Consider the following 16,787-nt stretch of genomic DNA (forward strand, 5'->3'; position numbering starts at 1 on the left):
TTCTTTATTATTACACCTTATGTTAGATTTGTGTTCCGTTATCCTCTCCCTTACCTCTCTGCAGGTCTCGCCAATATAAATAAATCCACACGGACATTTAATCATGTAAATAGCATATGTTGCTCTGCATGTAAAATGTTTGTTTATTGTAAACTTCCTACCACTCGTAGGATGGTAGAAGTATTTGCCTTTTATCATTGAGCTGCAATGGCTACAGTTTAAACATGGATAGCAGCCATTATTGCTACTACCAATTGTTGATTGTATACTTCTCTTTCCAGGGCCTATGTCTGTGTGTATGATCCAATCCCTAATTCTTTTATTTCTCTTGTACGCAATCATTGGTTCTTTTTTGAATTCTTCCACCTGTGGGTTGCATTCCCTAATGATGTGCCAATGTTTTTTTAGGATACCTGCAATTTTTCCACTCAATCTATTATGCTGTGTTACAAATATCAAATTGTTCTGATTTCTTTTGTCTGTCTGTTTTTGGCTCTGTCCTAAACCCTCCTCAACATTCACAAGCTGTTCTGTTATTAGTTTTTCTGGGTAGTTCCTAGTGATGAACTTATTGGCCATTTCTCCCAGTCTCTGTTTGCACTTGCTACCATCTGAGACAATCCTCTTCACTCTAGTGAACTGACTCTTGGTTATTGCTCTGAACACACTTTCTGGGTGGCAACTGCCGTACTGTAACAAATTATTCTTATCAGTTTTTTTTGTGTACAGGTCAGTCTCCAAGAAACCTTTATCCTTATAAACATAAGTATTCAAATACTCTACTCCTACCTCGCTCATATTTAAACTGAACTTCAATCCATTCACTGAACAATTAAGGTCTTCTATAAATGATAAAAGGCTCACAACGTCGCCCCCCAGCTCAAACAACCAAGGAGGGGGGGGGGCGATAGAGAGCATCTCCTAAAAGTTAGGGAGATGTTCTGGATTCACAAACTGGATTGCCTTATCCCCAAGGGCCTCAATAAAGACTTTGATTGGAGTCTATTTTACTAAAGGAAATCACACATGGATAAGGTTAGGATTGTTTGTATATTTTTGGTTGATCATGGGCGCATAAAAATGGCTTGTGAATAGCAGGGTGTTATAATGGTAAAATAAGGGATAAATGAATCAATTAAAGTGAAAGAATTCTTCTCAATAGAAAATACATTCTGCAAAGGAATAAATCTTGATTGATGTAAACATACTCTGTAGACTGTGTAGACATTGTGGATGTTTGGATTTTATGCTCCTCTTTTAATATTGTATATAGGTTTTATGTTTATATTTTAAATGATATGTATACTGTTCACCCATTCTATTGAAAAACAAAGAGACATCAAAAATAAAAAAGAATGTACTATATTTTACAACCAACAGGTGTCACTATTGCATGTTGCAATACATGTTTTTTCACACAATGGGTTAATGAACAGTTGATGAATAATTAACAGGTGAGGGTATAAAAAGCATGAACCTGTATAATTAAGATGTACATGACTAAGAGCCACATTGGCTTGAAACGTTGTATGTTTGGACCCAGGATAAGAAAATAAAGGTCTTTTAACTGATATGGTGGCTGGAGTTTTTTGAAGTTTGTGATTGTGCTGTGGACCTGGCAAGTCTGCTGCTCCGTGCCCCATAAGAGAAAAATTCAGGTGTGCTGTTTTCCACTTTTTGGATTTTGGAGAAAGTAATTTATCAGGTAAGCATAAATTCTGTTTTCTCCAACATTGGTGTGTCCGGTCCACGGCGTCATCCTTACTTGTGGTAACCAATACCAAAGCTTTAGGACATGGATGAAGGGAGGGAGCAAATCAGGTTACCTAAACGGAAGGCACCACGGCTTGCAAAACCTTTCTCCCAAAAATAGCCTCCGAAGAAGCAAAAGTATCAAATTTGTAAAATTTGGCAAAAGTGTGCAGTGAAGACCAAGTCGCTGCGTTACATATCTGATCAACAGAAGCCTCGTTCTTGAAGGCCCATGTGGAAGCTACAGCCCTAGTGGAGTGAGCTGTGATTCTTTCAGGAGGCTGCCGTCCGGCAGTCTCATAAGCCAATCGGATGATGCTTTTAAGCCAAAAGGAAAGAGAGGTAGAAGTTGCTTTTTGACCTCTCCTTTTACCAGAATAGACGACAAACAGAAAAGAAGTTTGTCTGAACTCTTTTGTAGCTTCTAAGTAGAATTTTAGAGCACGGACTACATCTAAATTGTGTAGCAAACGTTCCTTCTTTGAAACTGGATTCGGACACAAAGAAGGTACAACTATCTCCTGATTAATATTTTTGTTGGAAACAACCTTTTGGTAGAAAACCAGGCTTAGTACGCAAAACAACCTTATCTGAATGGAACACCAGATAGGGTGGAGTACACTGTAGAGCAGATAACTCAGAAACTCTTCTAGCAGAAGAAATAGCAACCAAAAACAAAACTTTCCAAGATAACAACTTAATATCTATGGAATGTAAAGGTTCAAACGGAACCCCTTGAAGAACTGAAAGAACTAGATTTAAACTCCAGGGAGGAGTCAAAGGTCTGTAAACAGGCTTGATCCTAACCAAAGCCTGAACAAATGCTTGAACATCTGGCACAACTGCCAGTCGTTTGTGTAGTAGGACAGATAAAGCAGAAATCTGTCCCTTTAGAGAACTCGCAGATAATCCTTTATCCAAACCTTCTTGTAGAAAGGAAAGAATCCTAGGAATCTTTATCCTATTCCATGGGAATCCCTTGGATTCACACCAGCAGATATATCTTTTCCATATTTTATGGTAAATCTTTCTAGTTACCGGTTTTCTGGCTTGAACCAGAGTATTTATCACGGAATCTGAAAACCCACGCTTTGATAGAATCAAGCGTTCAATCTCCAAGCCGTCAGCTGGAGGGAGACCAGATTTGGATGTTCGAATGGACCCTGAACAAGAAGGTCCTGTCTCAAAGGTAGCTTCCATGGTGGAACCGATGACATATTCACCAGGTCTGCATACCAAGTCCTGCGTGGCCACGCAGGAGCTATCAAGATCACCGAGGCCCTCTCCTGTTTGATCCTGGCTACCAGCCTGGGAATGAGAGGAAACGGTGGAAACACATAAGCTAGGTTGAAGGTCCAAGGCGCTACTAGTGCATCCACTAGAGTCGCCTTGGGATCCCTGGATCTGGACCCGTAGCAAGGAACCTTGAAGTTCTGACGAGACGCCATCAGATCCATATCTGGAATGCCCCATAGTTGCGTCAACTGGGCAAAGATCTCCGGGTGGAGTTCCCACTCCCCCGGATGGAATGTCTGACGACTCAAATAATCCGCTTCCCAGTTTTCCACACCTGGAATGTGGATCGCAGATAGGTGGCAGGAGTGATTCTCCGCCCATTGTATGATTTTGGTCACTTCTTTCATCGCCAGGGAACTCCTTGATCCCCCCTGATGATTGGGATACGCAACAGTCATCATGTTGTCTGATTGGAATCTTATGAATCTGGCCTTTGCTAGCTGAGGCCAAGCCCTGAGAGCATTGAATATCGCTCTTAGTTCCAGAATGTTTATCGGGAGAAGAGACTCTTCCCGAGACCACAGTCCCTGAGCTTTCAGGGATTCCCAGACCGCGCCCCAGCCCACTAGGCTGGCGTCGGTCGTGACGATGACCCACTCTGGACTGCGGAAGCTCATTCCCTGGGATAGGTGATCCTGGGTTAGCCACCAACGGAGTGAGTCTCTGGTCTTCTGATCTACTTGAATCACTGGAGACAAGTCTGTATAGTCCCCATTCCACTGTTTCAGCATGCACAGTTGTAATGGTCTTAGATGAATTCGTGCAAAAGGAACTATGTCCATTGCTGCAACCATCAATCCTACTACTTCCATGCACTGAGCTACGGAAGGACGAGGAATAGAATGAAGAACTTGACAAGCGTTTAGAAGTTTTGACTTTCTGACTTCTGTCAAGAAAATCCTCATTTCTAAGGAATCTATTATTGTTCCCAAGAAGGGAACTCTTGTCGACGGAGACAGGGAACTTTTTTCTACGTTCACCCTCCATCCGTGAGATCTGAGAAAGGCCAGAACGATGTCTGAGTGAGCCTTTGCCTTTGAAAGAGACGACGCTTGTACTAGAATGTCGTCCAAGTACGGTACTACTGCAATGACCCTTGGTCTTAGAACCGCTAGAAGGGATCCGAGTACCTTTGTGAAAATCCTTGGAGCAGTGGCTAACCCGAATGGGAGGGCCACAAACTGGTAATGTTTGTCCAGAAAGGCGAACCTTAGGAACTGATGATGTTCTTTGTGGGTAGGGATATGTAGATACGCATCCTTTAGATCCACTGTAGTCATAAATTGACCTTCCTGAATTGTGGGTAGAATCGTTCAAATGGTTTCCATCTTGAACGATGGTACTCTGAGAAATTTGTTTAGGATCTTTAAATCCAGGATTGGTCTGAAAGTTCCCTCTTTTTTGGGAACTACAAACAGATTTGAGTAAAATCCCATTCCTTGTTCCGCCGTTGGAACTGGGTGTATCACTCCCATCTTTAACAGGTCTTCTACACAATGTAAGAATGCCTGTCTCTTTATTTGGTTTGAGGATAAGTGAGACATGTGGAACCTTCCCCTTGGGGGTAGTTCCTTGAATTCCAGAAGATAACCCTGAGAAACTATTTCTAGCGTCCAGGGATCCTGAACATCTCTTGCCCAAGCCTGAGCAAAGAGAGAGAGTCTGCCCCCCACTAGATCCGGTCCCGGATCGGGGGCTACTCCTTCATGCTGTTTTGTTAGCAGCGGCAGGCTTCTTGGCCTGCTTACCCTTGTTCCAGCCTTGCATCGGTTTCCAGGCTGGTTTGGTCTGTGAGGTATTACCCTCTTGCTTAGAGGATGCAGAATTAGAGCCCGGTCCATTCCTGAAATTACGAAAGGAACGAAAATTAGACTTATTCTTGGCTTTGAAAGGCCTATCTTGTGGGAGGGCATGGCCCTTTCCCCCAGTGATGTCTGAGATAATCTCTTTCAATTCTGGCCCAAAGAGAGTTTTACCCTTGAAGGGGATATTAAGCAATTTTGTCTTGGATGATACATCCGCTGACCAAGACTTTAGCCAAAGCGCTCTGCGCGCCACAATTGCAAACCCTGAATTTTTCGCAGCTAATCTAGCTATTTGCAAAGCGGCATCTAAAATAAAGGAGTTAGCCAACTTAAGTGCGTGAACTCTGTCCATAACCTCCTCATATGGAGTCTCTCTACTGAGCGACTTTTCTAGTTCCTCGAACCAGAACCATGCTGCTGCAGTGACAGGAACAATGCACGAAATGGGTTGAAGAAGGTAACCTTGCTGTACAAAAATCTTTTTAAGCAAACCCTCCAATTTTTTATCCATAGGATCTTTGAAAGCACAATTATCCTTGATAGGAATAGTAGTGCGCTTGTTTAGAGTAGAAACTGCCCCCTCGACCTTAGGGACTGTCTGCCATAAGTCCTTTCTGGGGTCGACCATAGGAAATAATTTCTTAAATATAGGAGGGGGAACAAAAGGTATGCCGGGCTTCTCCCATTCTTTATTCACTATGTCCGCCACCCGCTTGGGTATAGGAAAAGCGTCGGGGTGCACCGGAACCTCTAGGAACTTGTCCATCTTGCATAATTTTTCTGGAATGACCAGGTTGTCACAATCATCCAGAGTAGATAACACCTCCTTAAGCAGTGCACGGAGATGTTCTAATTTAAATTTAAATGTCACAACATCAGGTTCAGCCTTTTGTGAAAATGAGGCTCAGCCTACAACTGGGAAGGCCCTTCCTGACTGGAAAAGGTGTCTAACATAGTGCCTGACGTTAAAAAATGTTCCCCAAGTTTATAAGTGTGAAATACCAGCATAAACATGTATAAAATGCCCAAATAAAGCAATCGATTTTGCCCATAAAAGTGTCTACCAGTTTTATAGCCCATATTAAGCCCTTTATTCTGCTTGAGACTAAGAAAATGGCTTACCGGTCCCCATGAGGGGAAATGACAGCCTTCAAGCATTACACAGTCTTGTTAGAAATATGGCTAGTCATACCTTAAGCAGAAAAGTCTGCTAACTGTTTCCCCCAACTGAAGTTACTTCATCTCAACAGTCCTATGTGGAAACAGCAAAGGATTTTAGTTACTGTCTGCTAAAATCATCTTCCTCTCACAAACAGAATTCTTCATCTCTTTCTGTTTCAGACTAAATAGTACATACCAGCACTATTTTAAAATAACAAACTCTTGATAGTAGAATAAAAAACTACAACTAAACACCACATACTCTTAACCATCTCCGTGGAGATGTTGCCTGTGCAACGGCAAAGAGAATGACTGGGGTGGGCGGAGCCTAGGAGGGACTATATGGCCAGCTTTGCTGGGACTCTTTGCCATTTCCTGTTGGGGAAGAGATATTCCCACAAGTAAGGATGACACCGTGGACCGGACACACCAATGTTGGAGAAATGTATACAGTGCTTTTAAAATTTTAATTTTAACAATAAGGTATCTACCCTCTCCGTCTGTCTCAACTTGTATCACTTCGTATGAGATTTTCTTTCCCAGCAAGATTGCTACCCCACTTTTTCTTTTAGATGTAGAAGAGAATATAGCTTCCTTGACACATGAAGTTTTAAGCTTACAAACTTCTTCAGGTTTTAAGTGGGTTTCTTTTAAGTGGGAGAGTATTATTTTGCGTTTAATAGGGGAGGTAAGGCCTCCTATATTCCAGGATGTCATCTTGAACTTATTCTTTATACCCATCTAGTGAGAAAGAAGAGGAAGAAAATAGCAAAAAAAAGAAAAGGAAAAAGAGAGAGGGAGAAAAAAAAAAAAAAAGAGAGAGGTTCAATATCCCAATATCCCTTGTAAGCCAAGCATTTGAGGAAGAAATAACCCTGCTCCCTCCCCATGCCTTAGACTGGGAGTTTTTCATCTTTATTATTCAGTAGAATGATTTACTGTCCTATTATGCAGCATCTAAATTCTATGTTGGCGCTGAGGGGTAGGTCTCAACATAAAGTTTTTCAGCTTCCTGTGCTGACTCTAAGTGGTAAGTGTGTCCGTCTATTAATACTTTCAGCTTTGCAGGATAAAGAAGAGTTGCCCTTACACCTTGTTTTATGAATTTTGTGCAGTGCGGGGCAAGTTCCCTTCTTCTTGCAGCTGTCTCTGATGAGTAATCTTGAAAAAGAAGGATTTTTGCCCCATCTAGGAAAATAGGTTGATGTTTACGGTATGCTTGAAGCAAAGTGATTTTATGCTGAAAGTTTAGAATTTTTGCAATTATTGGCATTTATTTTTTAATCAACTTTCTAAATTACTCCTATTTTATTATTAATTTGTCTTTTTTCTCTTGTTATCTTTATTCGAAATTGTAGTTTGATAAGCTAAGGACAGGACAGAGCCTGGCCATTTTTTGTTTTAGTACCCTGGCGAGCTTTTGAGATTGGTGGCAACATTTAACAAACCAATAAGCAAGTGCAACCCAGGTTCTGCACCTAAAAAATGCTCATTCCTGCTTTCAAATAAAGATTCCATGTGAATGAAGAAATAATGACTTACTATTAAATAATATAATTGTTTAAATTTTCATCTCTATTTTGAAATAAAATGTTAGTGTTTACTGTTTATTATGCATTTAAGGCCTTTTTTAATAATATTTACAGAATTAAAGATGGAAACTTTGCCCAACCAAGACCAAATATATTCATTTTTTGGATTATATATATTTGTCTTTTCAAGATTTATAAATAAAGGCAAGGGATAAACTTTAATCAACTTTATGGGGCACAAAGTCAGATTCAAACGTAAAGGGACACTTAACCCAAATTATTTCTTTCATGATTCCTATAGAGCATCAACGTTTTTTTTTATCAACTTTCTAATTTACTCCTATTATCAAATTTTCTGTGTTCTCTTGGGGGTCAATGTATTAATGTGCGAGGGGAAATGATACGATGTAGCGTATCATATCCGCCGCACATCGATAAATGACGACAGCTGCTTCATAACTTTTCCTGCGAGCCTCAGGGGCATGAAGCCCTGTATCGAGCTTGATAAATTAACCCCTTGGTAACTATCTTTATTTGAAAAAGAATGAATGTAAGCCTATGAGCCAGCCCATCCTTGGGTCAGTACCTGGGTAGTGCTTGATGATTGTTGGCTAAATGTTGCCACCAATCAGCAATCGCTATCCAAGATGCTGAACCAAAAATTGTTCCATTTCTTAAGCTTCACAATTACATTCCTTCTTTTTCAAATCAAGCTCCAAGGAGACTGACTGAAGAAAAAAAAAATAGTATTACATTTTATACCAATTATTTGTTTATGGTCACCTGTATATGTGACAGATATCATCCAATCACAGACTATGGGGCATTTGTTGTATCAAGCTCCGAATGGAGCTTGATGCCCTGTGTTTATGGCGAGCCTGCAGGCTCACCAGAAACAGCAGTTATGAAGCAGCGTTCACAAAGACCGCTGCTCCATAACCTGTCCGCCTGCTCTGAGCAGGCGGACAAAACTCGCAACAATACAACCCGATCGAGTACGATCGGGTTGATTGACATCCCCCTGCTGGCGTCCTATTGTCCGCGAGTATGCAGGGGGCGGCATTGCACCAGCGGCTCTTGTGAGCTGCTGGTGCAATGCTGAATAGGTCGAGCGTATTGCTCGCCGTATTCAGCGAGGTCTGTCAGACCTGATCCGCACTGTTGAATCAGGTCCGCCAGACCTTGATAAATATGCCCTATATGTATACCCTGTGAGCTTCTGCACATGCTAAGCAAGTTATTACATAAAAAGACTGTAAATTTATATAAATGAAGTAAATTATTAAATGTATATACTTAAAAGGACATGAACCAATGTTTCTTCCACGATTCATATAGATAATCCAATTTTAATTAAATAACTTTCAAATTAACTTTTTAAATAACTATTATTTCATTTTCTTCCTTCTCTTGTTATCATTTGTTGAAATGTTTTTCTAGACAAGCTTTGGAGCAGCAGAGAAGCTATTTTCTCGCTGTTGATTGGTGGCTGCATATACATATATTTAAATTTTGATTGGCTCACCCAGGTGTTTTGTTAGAAATTTTTCGTACATTGCTGCTCCTTCAATAAATGATACCAAGAGAATGAAATAAATTAGAAAATCGAAGTAAATGCAAAAATTTTTGAAAATGATATCCTCTATCTGAATCATGCAAAATATTTGGTTTTCTTTTCATGTCCCTTTAACCTTCCAATTATCTGATCTAGCTGATTCAGAATCATAAAACTTTATTTTGACTTTATAGTCCATTTCAGTGTATACCAGATAAGCAAACACTGTACTAACTTTAAAAAAAAACAACATATTTATTTGTTACATAACTAAATTTTACATGCATATAAAACAACAATAACCTGTGAATTTATATATATATATATATATATATATATATTTCTATTAATCTATCCATCTCTATAATATAACTTTTTAAAACTCTAAAAATCCGTGGTAAAGGTCAGGCACTGTCAGTCATTTCCAATAGCTCTGCTGGTTTTTTTTGGATGTATCAGATGCAAAATGTAAGAAATCCTTATTTTCAAATAAAGTCAGTATAGTTTTTCAATGTTTTTTTTTATTATTTTCTAACCAAAAATATGTTTTTATTTGATTTATAGGTATTATGATTGCAGGGCAATTGTCAAAAACAAAATGTCATTGATGCACTCCACATCAAAGAGTGTGCGTTTCAACAGTTGGGAGAAGGAGGTGCGGGACAAGCTTCTTGAAGAGTCTGTTGTCACTGGTGTCCGTAGCTCAAGTAGTAGAGACAAATCTGTCAGGCAAAAGAGAGCTGGTGAGTAAAATTAAATATACGATTAATTTGATTACTTTGCATGGGTGTGGAAATAAAAAAATAAATACAAGGGAATAAAGTGGAAGACAAGACAATCGATTTATCCTTTAGGTCAGAGCTTTCCAAACTTTTCATGTTGGTGACACACTTTTTAGACCTACATCATTTCGCGACACAGTAATTAATTCAGTTGTACTAGCAAAAAGGAGGTTAAACTAACTTGTTTTAAGATATACGTACACATACATAAATTATATAATAATTAAATGTTTTTACAAGTAACAGTATATATGTGCAAGAATTAAAAATAAGTTTAATATCACCAATAGCTACTTACTATTTTAATGGGATGTATGAGGTTGATAGGATGAACACAGTTTCTGAATATTTAGTGAAATATTAGATAAAGACACTCGCATTTTATCAGCAAGCATTTTTAAGCTTCAACTTCCTATCCATATATCAAGAGCAGGAGCAGCAATGCACTACTGGGAGCTAGCTGCAAAAATACCCCACTGTGACTTCTGACTTCAGCTCAGCGTTTAAGCTGCCGCCCTCAGAGCTCCGTGTGTCTGACTGAATACTGCCCACGCTGCAAACACACTGCTGTCCCACTCACTAACTATACATGCAGTCACGAGCCAATTAATGAGACTTCACGTGCAGTCAGGAGCCAATGTCCCGCCAAAGCCGCCAATGGGAATAGTTTCAGTTCCCACTGAGCTGCGCCAATTGGTTAAGATGATCTGTGACCCACTAGGTATCAATCACGTGTCAACCATGTGATATGCGTAGCAGGCAGGCAGAAAGTCGGAAACCAAAAAAATAAAAATTTAAAAAAATTTGTGCTGAAGCAGGGACACACCTACACACTGCTGCCGACACACTAGTGTGTCCCGACACACAGTTTGGAAAGCACTGCTTTAGGTATTACAATTTACTATTTTTTTTTATTTTTTTTAAACAAATAAAGAAAGACCCATATCTGTAAGGCAAAAATCATGTATGACGGGAGTTGCATTCTAGGCAGCATACATAGTTACATACACATATGTCATAACTCAACTTCCATCATCCACATACATTTCTTGTGTATGTGAATTGTGTATGTGAAAGATGGAATATGAATGCATCTGGCATAGTTGTATATGACAGAATCAAAATCACACTTTATATAAGGCCGGTGAGGTAGCTCGATTGTCAAAATGCCCTGACTACAAAAGCCTGTTCAAAGATACAAAGGTTCAAATCCCAGCAGGGCCAACTCAGCCCTTAATCCTTCTGATGTCGCTCAAATGAGTACCATTAAATTTATTAATAATAACAACTATAACTATTCACCTACCGATTTTGAGAGCGAGCGCTGAAAATGCGCTTCAAGAGTTTGAGTCCCACGGTGAGAAAGGCGCTATATAAATACTAGTTATTATATGTATATATGTATATATATATATATATATATATATATATCATCCTTCTCCCTCACCATGGCCCTTCTTTTGTGTTCCCCTCACTCCCCTATGCCCCTTCATTTGTTGTTCCTCTATATCCTTTTTCCTCATGTCCCCTTTCTTCTCTTTCCCTCCCAAGGCCCTTTTTTTTGTCTTTCCCTACCTCACCAATACCTGAATTTTAGACGCTGTGACCTTTGCATCCTTTTTTCTGTAATGTGACTTCAAATATTTAAAATATAAAAAATCGACCATCAAATTTAAATGCCTATTATGGGCTGTTGACAAGATTTTCTATATATATTTCACTACCTGTCCTGTATAGGTTTTTTTTTAAATTATGATTCATTCATCACTAATAACTATTGTTCACTAATACACGTGTTAGACTTACCTGTCTCTTATCCTTGATGTTTTCCAGATCACCGAAAATACTCTGCAGGGCGATCAGCCCCAAGCACGTCTCAGCCTAGTTCTGGTAAGTACCTAAATAAGGAATACAACCATAGGTTTTAGGAAAAAAAATGGATTGAAGATTAGATTTCTACTCCCAGAGTATTACATTCAAATAGTACCCTGTCCCAGTTCCCTAGCCCATCACTAATAACTATTGTTCACTAATACACGTGTTAGACTTACCTTTCTCTTATCCTTGATGTTTTCCAGATCACCGAAAATACTCTGCAGGTCGATCAGCCCCAAGCACGTCTCAGCCTAGTTCTGGTAAGTACCTAAATAAGGAATACAAACATAGGTTTTAGAAAAAAAAAATGGATTGAAGATTAGATTTTTACTCCCAGAGTATTACTTTCAAAATGTGTCCTGTCCCAGTTCCCTAGCCCTGTTACCTTTTTCTTGGCAAGTTACTTTCCATGATCAAGTGTTGTGCTTAAAGATATAATGAACCAAACATTTTTTTTTGTTCTCTTGGGGGTCAATGTATTAATGTGCGAGGGGAAATGATACGATGTAGCGTATCATGTCCGCCGCACATCGATAAATGACGACAGCTGCTTCATAACTTTTCCGGCGAGCCTCAGGGGCATGAAGCCCTGTATCGAGCTTGATAAATTAACCCCTTGGTAACTATCTTTATTTGAAAAAGAATGAATGTAAGCCTATGAGCCAGCCCATCCTTGGGTCAGTACCTGGGTAGTGCTTGATGATTGTTGGCTAAATGTTGCCACCAATCAGCAATCGCTATCCAAGATGCTGAACCAAAAATTGTTCCATTTCTTAAGCTTCACAATTACATTCCTTCTTTTTCAAATCAAGCTCCAAGGAGACTGACTGAAGAAAAAAAAAATAGTATTACATTTTATACCAATTATTTGTTTATGGTCACCTGTATATGTGACAGATATCATCCAATCACAGACTATGGGGCATTTGTTGTATCAAGCTCCGAATGGAGCTTGATGCCCTGTGTTTATGGCGAGCCTGCAGGCTCACCAGAAACAGCAGTTATGAAGCAGCGTTCACAAAGACCGCTGCTCCATAACCTGTCCGCCTGCTCTGAGCAGGCGGACAAAACTCGCAACAATACAACCCGATCGAGTACGATCGGGTTGATTGACATCCCCCTGCTGGCGTCCTATTGTCCGCGAGTATGCAGGGGGCGGCATTGCACCAGCGGCTCTTGTGAGCTGCTGGTGCAATGCTGAATAGGTCGAGCGTATTGCTCGCCGTATTCAGCGAGGTCTGTCAGACCTGATCCGCACTGTTGAATCAGGTCCGCCAGACCTTGATAAATATGCCCTATATGTATACCCTGTGAGCTTCTGCACATGCTAAGCAAGTTATTACATAAAAAGACTGTAAATTTATATAAATGAAGTAAATTATTAAATGTATATACTTAAAAGGACATGAACCAATGTTTCTTCCACGATTCATATAGATAATCCAATTTTAATTAAATAACTTTCAAAATAACTTCTATTATTTCATTTTCTTCCTTCTCTTGTTATCATTTGTTGAAATGTTTTTCTAGACAAGCTTTGGAGCAGCAGAGAAGCTATTTTCTCGCTGTTGATTGGTGGCTGCATATACATATATTTAAATTTTGATTGGCTCACCCAGGTGTTTTGTTAGAAATTTTTCGTACATTGCTGCTCCTTCAATAAATGATACCAAGAGAATGAAATAAATTAGAAAATCGAAGTAAATGCAAAATTTTTTGAAAATGATATCCTCTATCTGAATCATGCAAAATATTTGGTTTTCTTTTCATGTCCCTTTAACCTTCCAATTATCTGATCTAGCTGATTCAGAATCATAAAACTTTATTTTGACTTTATAGTCCATTTCAGTGTATACCAGATAAGCAAACACTGTACTAACTTTAAAAAAAAACAACATATTTATTTGTTACATAACTAAATTTTACATGCATATAAAACAACAATAACCTGTGAATTTATATATATATATATATATATATATATTTCTATCAATCTATCCATCTCTATAATATAACTTTTTAAAACTCTAAAAATCCGTGGTAAAGGTCAGGCACTGTCAGTCATTTCCAATAGCTCTGCTGGTTTTTTTTGGATGTATCAGATGCAAAATGTAAGAAATCCTTATTTTCAAATAAAGTCAGTATAGTTTTTCAATGTTTTTTTTTATTATTTTCTAACCAAAAATATGTTTTTATTTGATTTATAGGTATTATGATTGCAGGGCAATTGTCAAAAACAAAATGTCATTGATGCACTCCACATCAAAGAGTGTGCGTTTCAACAGTTGGGAGAAGGAGGTGCGGGACAAGCTTCTTGAAGAGTCTGTTGTCACTGGTGTCCGTAGCTCAAGTAGTAGAGACAAATCTGTCAGGCAAAAGAGAGCTGGTGAGTAAAATTAAATATACGATTAATTTGATTACTTTGCATGGGTGTGGAAATAAAAAAATAAATACAAGGGAATAAAGTGGAAGACAAGACAATCGATTTATCCTTTAGGTATTACAATTTACTATTTTTTTTTATTTTTTTTAAACAAATAAAGAAAGACCCATATCTGTAAGGCAAAAATCATGTATGACGGGAGTTGCATTCTAGGCAGCATACATAGTTACATACACATATGTCATAACTCAACTTCCATCATCCACATACATTTCTTGTGTATGTGAATTGTGTATGTGAAAGATGGAATATGAATGCATCTGGCATAGTTGTATATGACAGAATCAAAATCACACTTTATATAAGGCCGGTGAGGTAGCTCGATTGTCAAAATGCCCTGACTACAAAAGCCTGTTCAAAGATACAAAGGTTCAAATCCCAGCAGGGCCAACTCAGCCCTTAATCCTTCTGATGTCGCTCAAATGAGTACCATTAAATTTATTAATAATAACAACTATAACTATTCACCTACCGATTTTTTTTAATTTTGAGAGCGAGCGCTGAAAATGCGCTTCAAGAGTTTGAGTCCCACTGTGAGAAAGGCGCTATATAAATACTAGTTATTATATGTATATATGTATATATATATATATATATATATATATATCATCCTTCTCCCTCACCATGGCCCTTATTTTGTGTTCAAGGTGTAAGTGAGATAAGTAGAGCGCTGGAAACAGTGATTCCAAACACCTCACAGTAAATAAGTCCTTCAGACTAATTTGGTGTTATACAAAAAAGAGGGGTGGGGCGTGAGGGCGCTAGTGAAAGCTTAAGAAATCTAAATGGTGAATATTTAACACAGTATGTGTCTGTGTATTCAGTGTCTGCTCAAATAATTGCTTTGAATATATAAAACTAAAATTTCAGTGTTTGTTTATATAAATGCTGTGTAATAGTTTGTGTATTTTATAACGTTTTAGGATATATTATGACCATATATCATAATTTATAATAATTTAAATAAAGTGCACTGTGTGACAAATTTTCTGCAACCAAAAATTCTTTGATTTTAAATATACACTGCTATATAGAATCAATATTTCTCTTGAAAATTTCATACGTTTTAAACTTGGTTTTAACTTACAAATTCTAAGTATACCGATGTTCAAATATATATCTTCATTCAAATACTATATAGGTATTGCTCTTTTGTACAAATATATGCCAAAAGAACAACAAAAGAGGAGATTAAATGTTAATAAAAGTTATTTATTATAACAATATAAAAATCGAATTAAATAAAAGGGACGTCTCCCCAAAATTAAAAAATTAAAGTAAAAACAGTATCTGTTAGCAGTAGATTCTGAATTCCTAATAATTTCTGCAACTCTATATAAACAAGGGAGTCTTTGCAATCAGGTTTCTAAGGATTTCCCATTGCCGTATTTTCTTAACAGAAATGTTTCTTATTATGGCAATTTAAAGTTGTACAAAGTCAGTAAGGTTTTGCAGTATGCAGTCCCAGACTTAGCGGTTCAAAGTGAGGTTAGATGAATATTGTGATACTTAGCATATGAGTTACCTTCTCCCTTACAGCCGGTTTATTCACTGCTGTTTTCCTCGATGCGACTGCAAACTCAGACCCGCCGCATGTAGTCGGCGTCTGACGTCACTGTCTGGTCTTTGATCTTCTGAATCCGTTATTAAGTAACAGTTTGGCTCTTTAATTTTTCAGAGCCTCTGTGTTTCAGAAAAATCCTGCACTTAGTGTTGTACACGCAGGAAAGAGATGCTTGAAAGATGTTATGTAGTAGTTGTTGGTAGTAAAAATAACCCGGGTTATACTGTCATAACACTTTTTCGATTGCTTAATTCAAAAGCTTGTAGAAAAGTCACTTAGTACCACTGAGGGTCACAGGAATCACTGGAAGCCACCAAGGGTCACAAGGGTCACATACTGTGTTAAATATTCACCATTTAGATTTCTTAAGCTTTCACTAGCGCCCTCACGCCCCACCTTCTTTTGTGTTCCCCTCACTCCCCTATGCCCCTTCATTTGTTGTTCCTCTATATCCTTTTTCCTCATGTCCCCTTTCTTCTCTTTCCCTCCCAAGGCCCTTTTTTTTGTCTTTCCCTACCTCACCAATACCTGAATTTTAGACGCTGTGACCTTTGCATCCTTTTTTCTGTAATGTGACTTCAAATATTTAAAATATAAAAAATCGACCATCAAATTTAAATGCCTATTATGGGCTGTTGACAAGATTTTCTATATATATTTCACTACCTGTCCTGTATAGGTTTTTTTTTAAATTATGATTCATTCATCACTAATAACTATTGTTCACTAATACACGTGTTAGACTTACCTGTCTCTTATCCTTGATGTTTTCCAGATCACCGAAAATACTCTGCAGGGCGATCAGCCCCAAGCACGTCTCAGCCTAGTTCTGGTAAGTACCTAAATAAGGAATACAACCATAGGTTTTAGGAAAAAAAATGGATTGAAGATTAGATTTCTACTCCCAGAGTATTACATTCAAATAGTACCCTGTCCCAGTTCCCTAGCCCATCACTAATAACTATTGTTCACTAATACACGTGTTAGACTTACCTTTCTCTTATCCTTGATGTTTTCCAGAT

This window comes from Bombina bombina, chromosome 2 (assembly GCF_027579735.1).
Source record: "Bombina bombina isolate aBomBom1 chromosome 2, aBomBom1.pri, whole genome shotgun sequence".
NCBI lineage: Eukaryota > Metazoa > Chordata > Amphibia > Anura > Bombinatoridae > Bombina > Bombina bombina.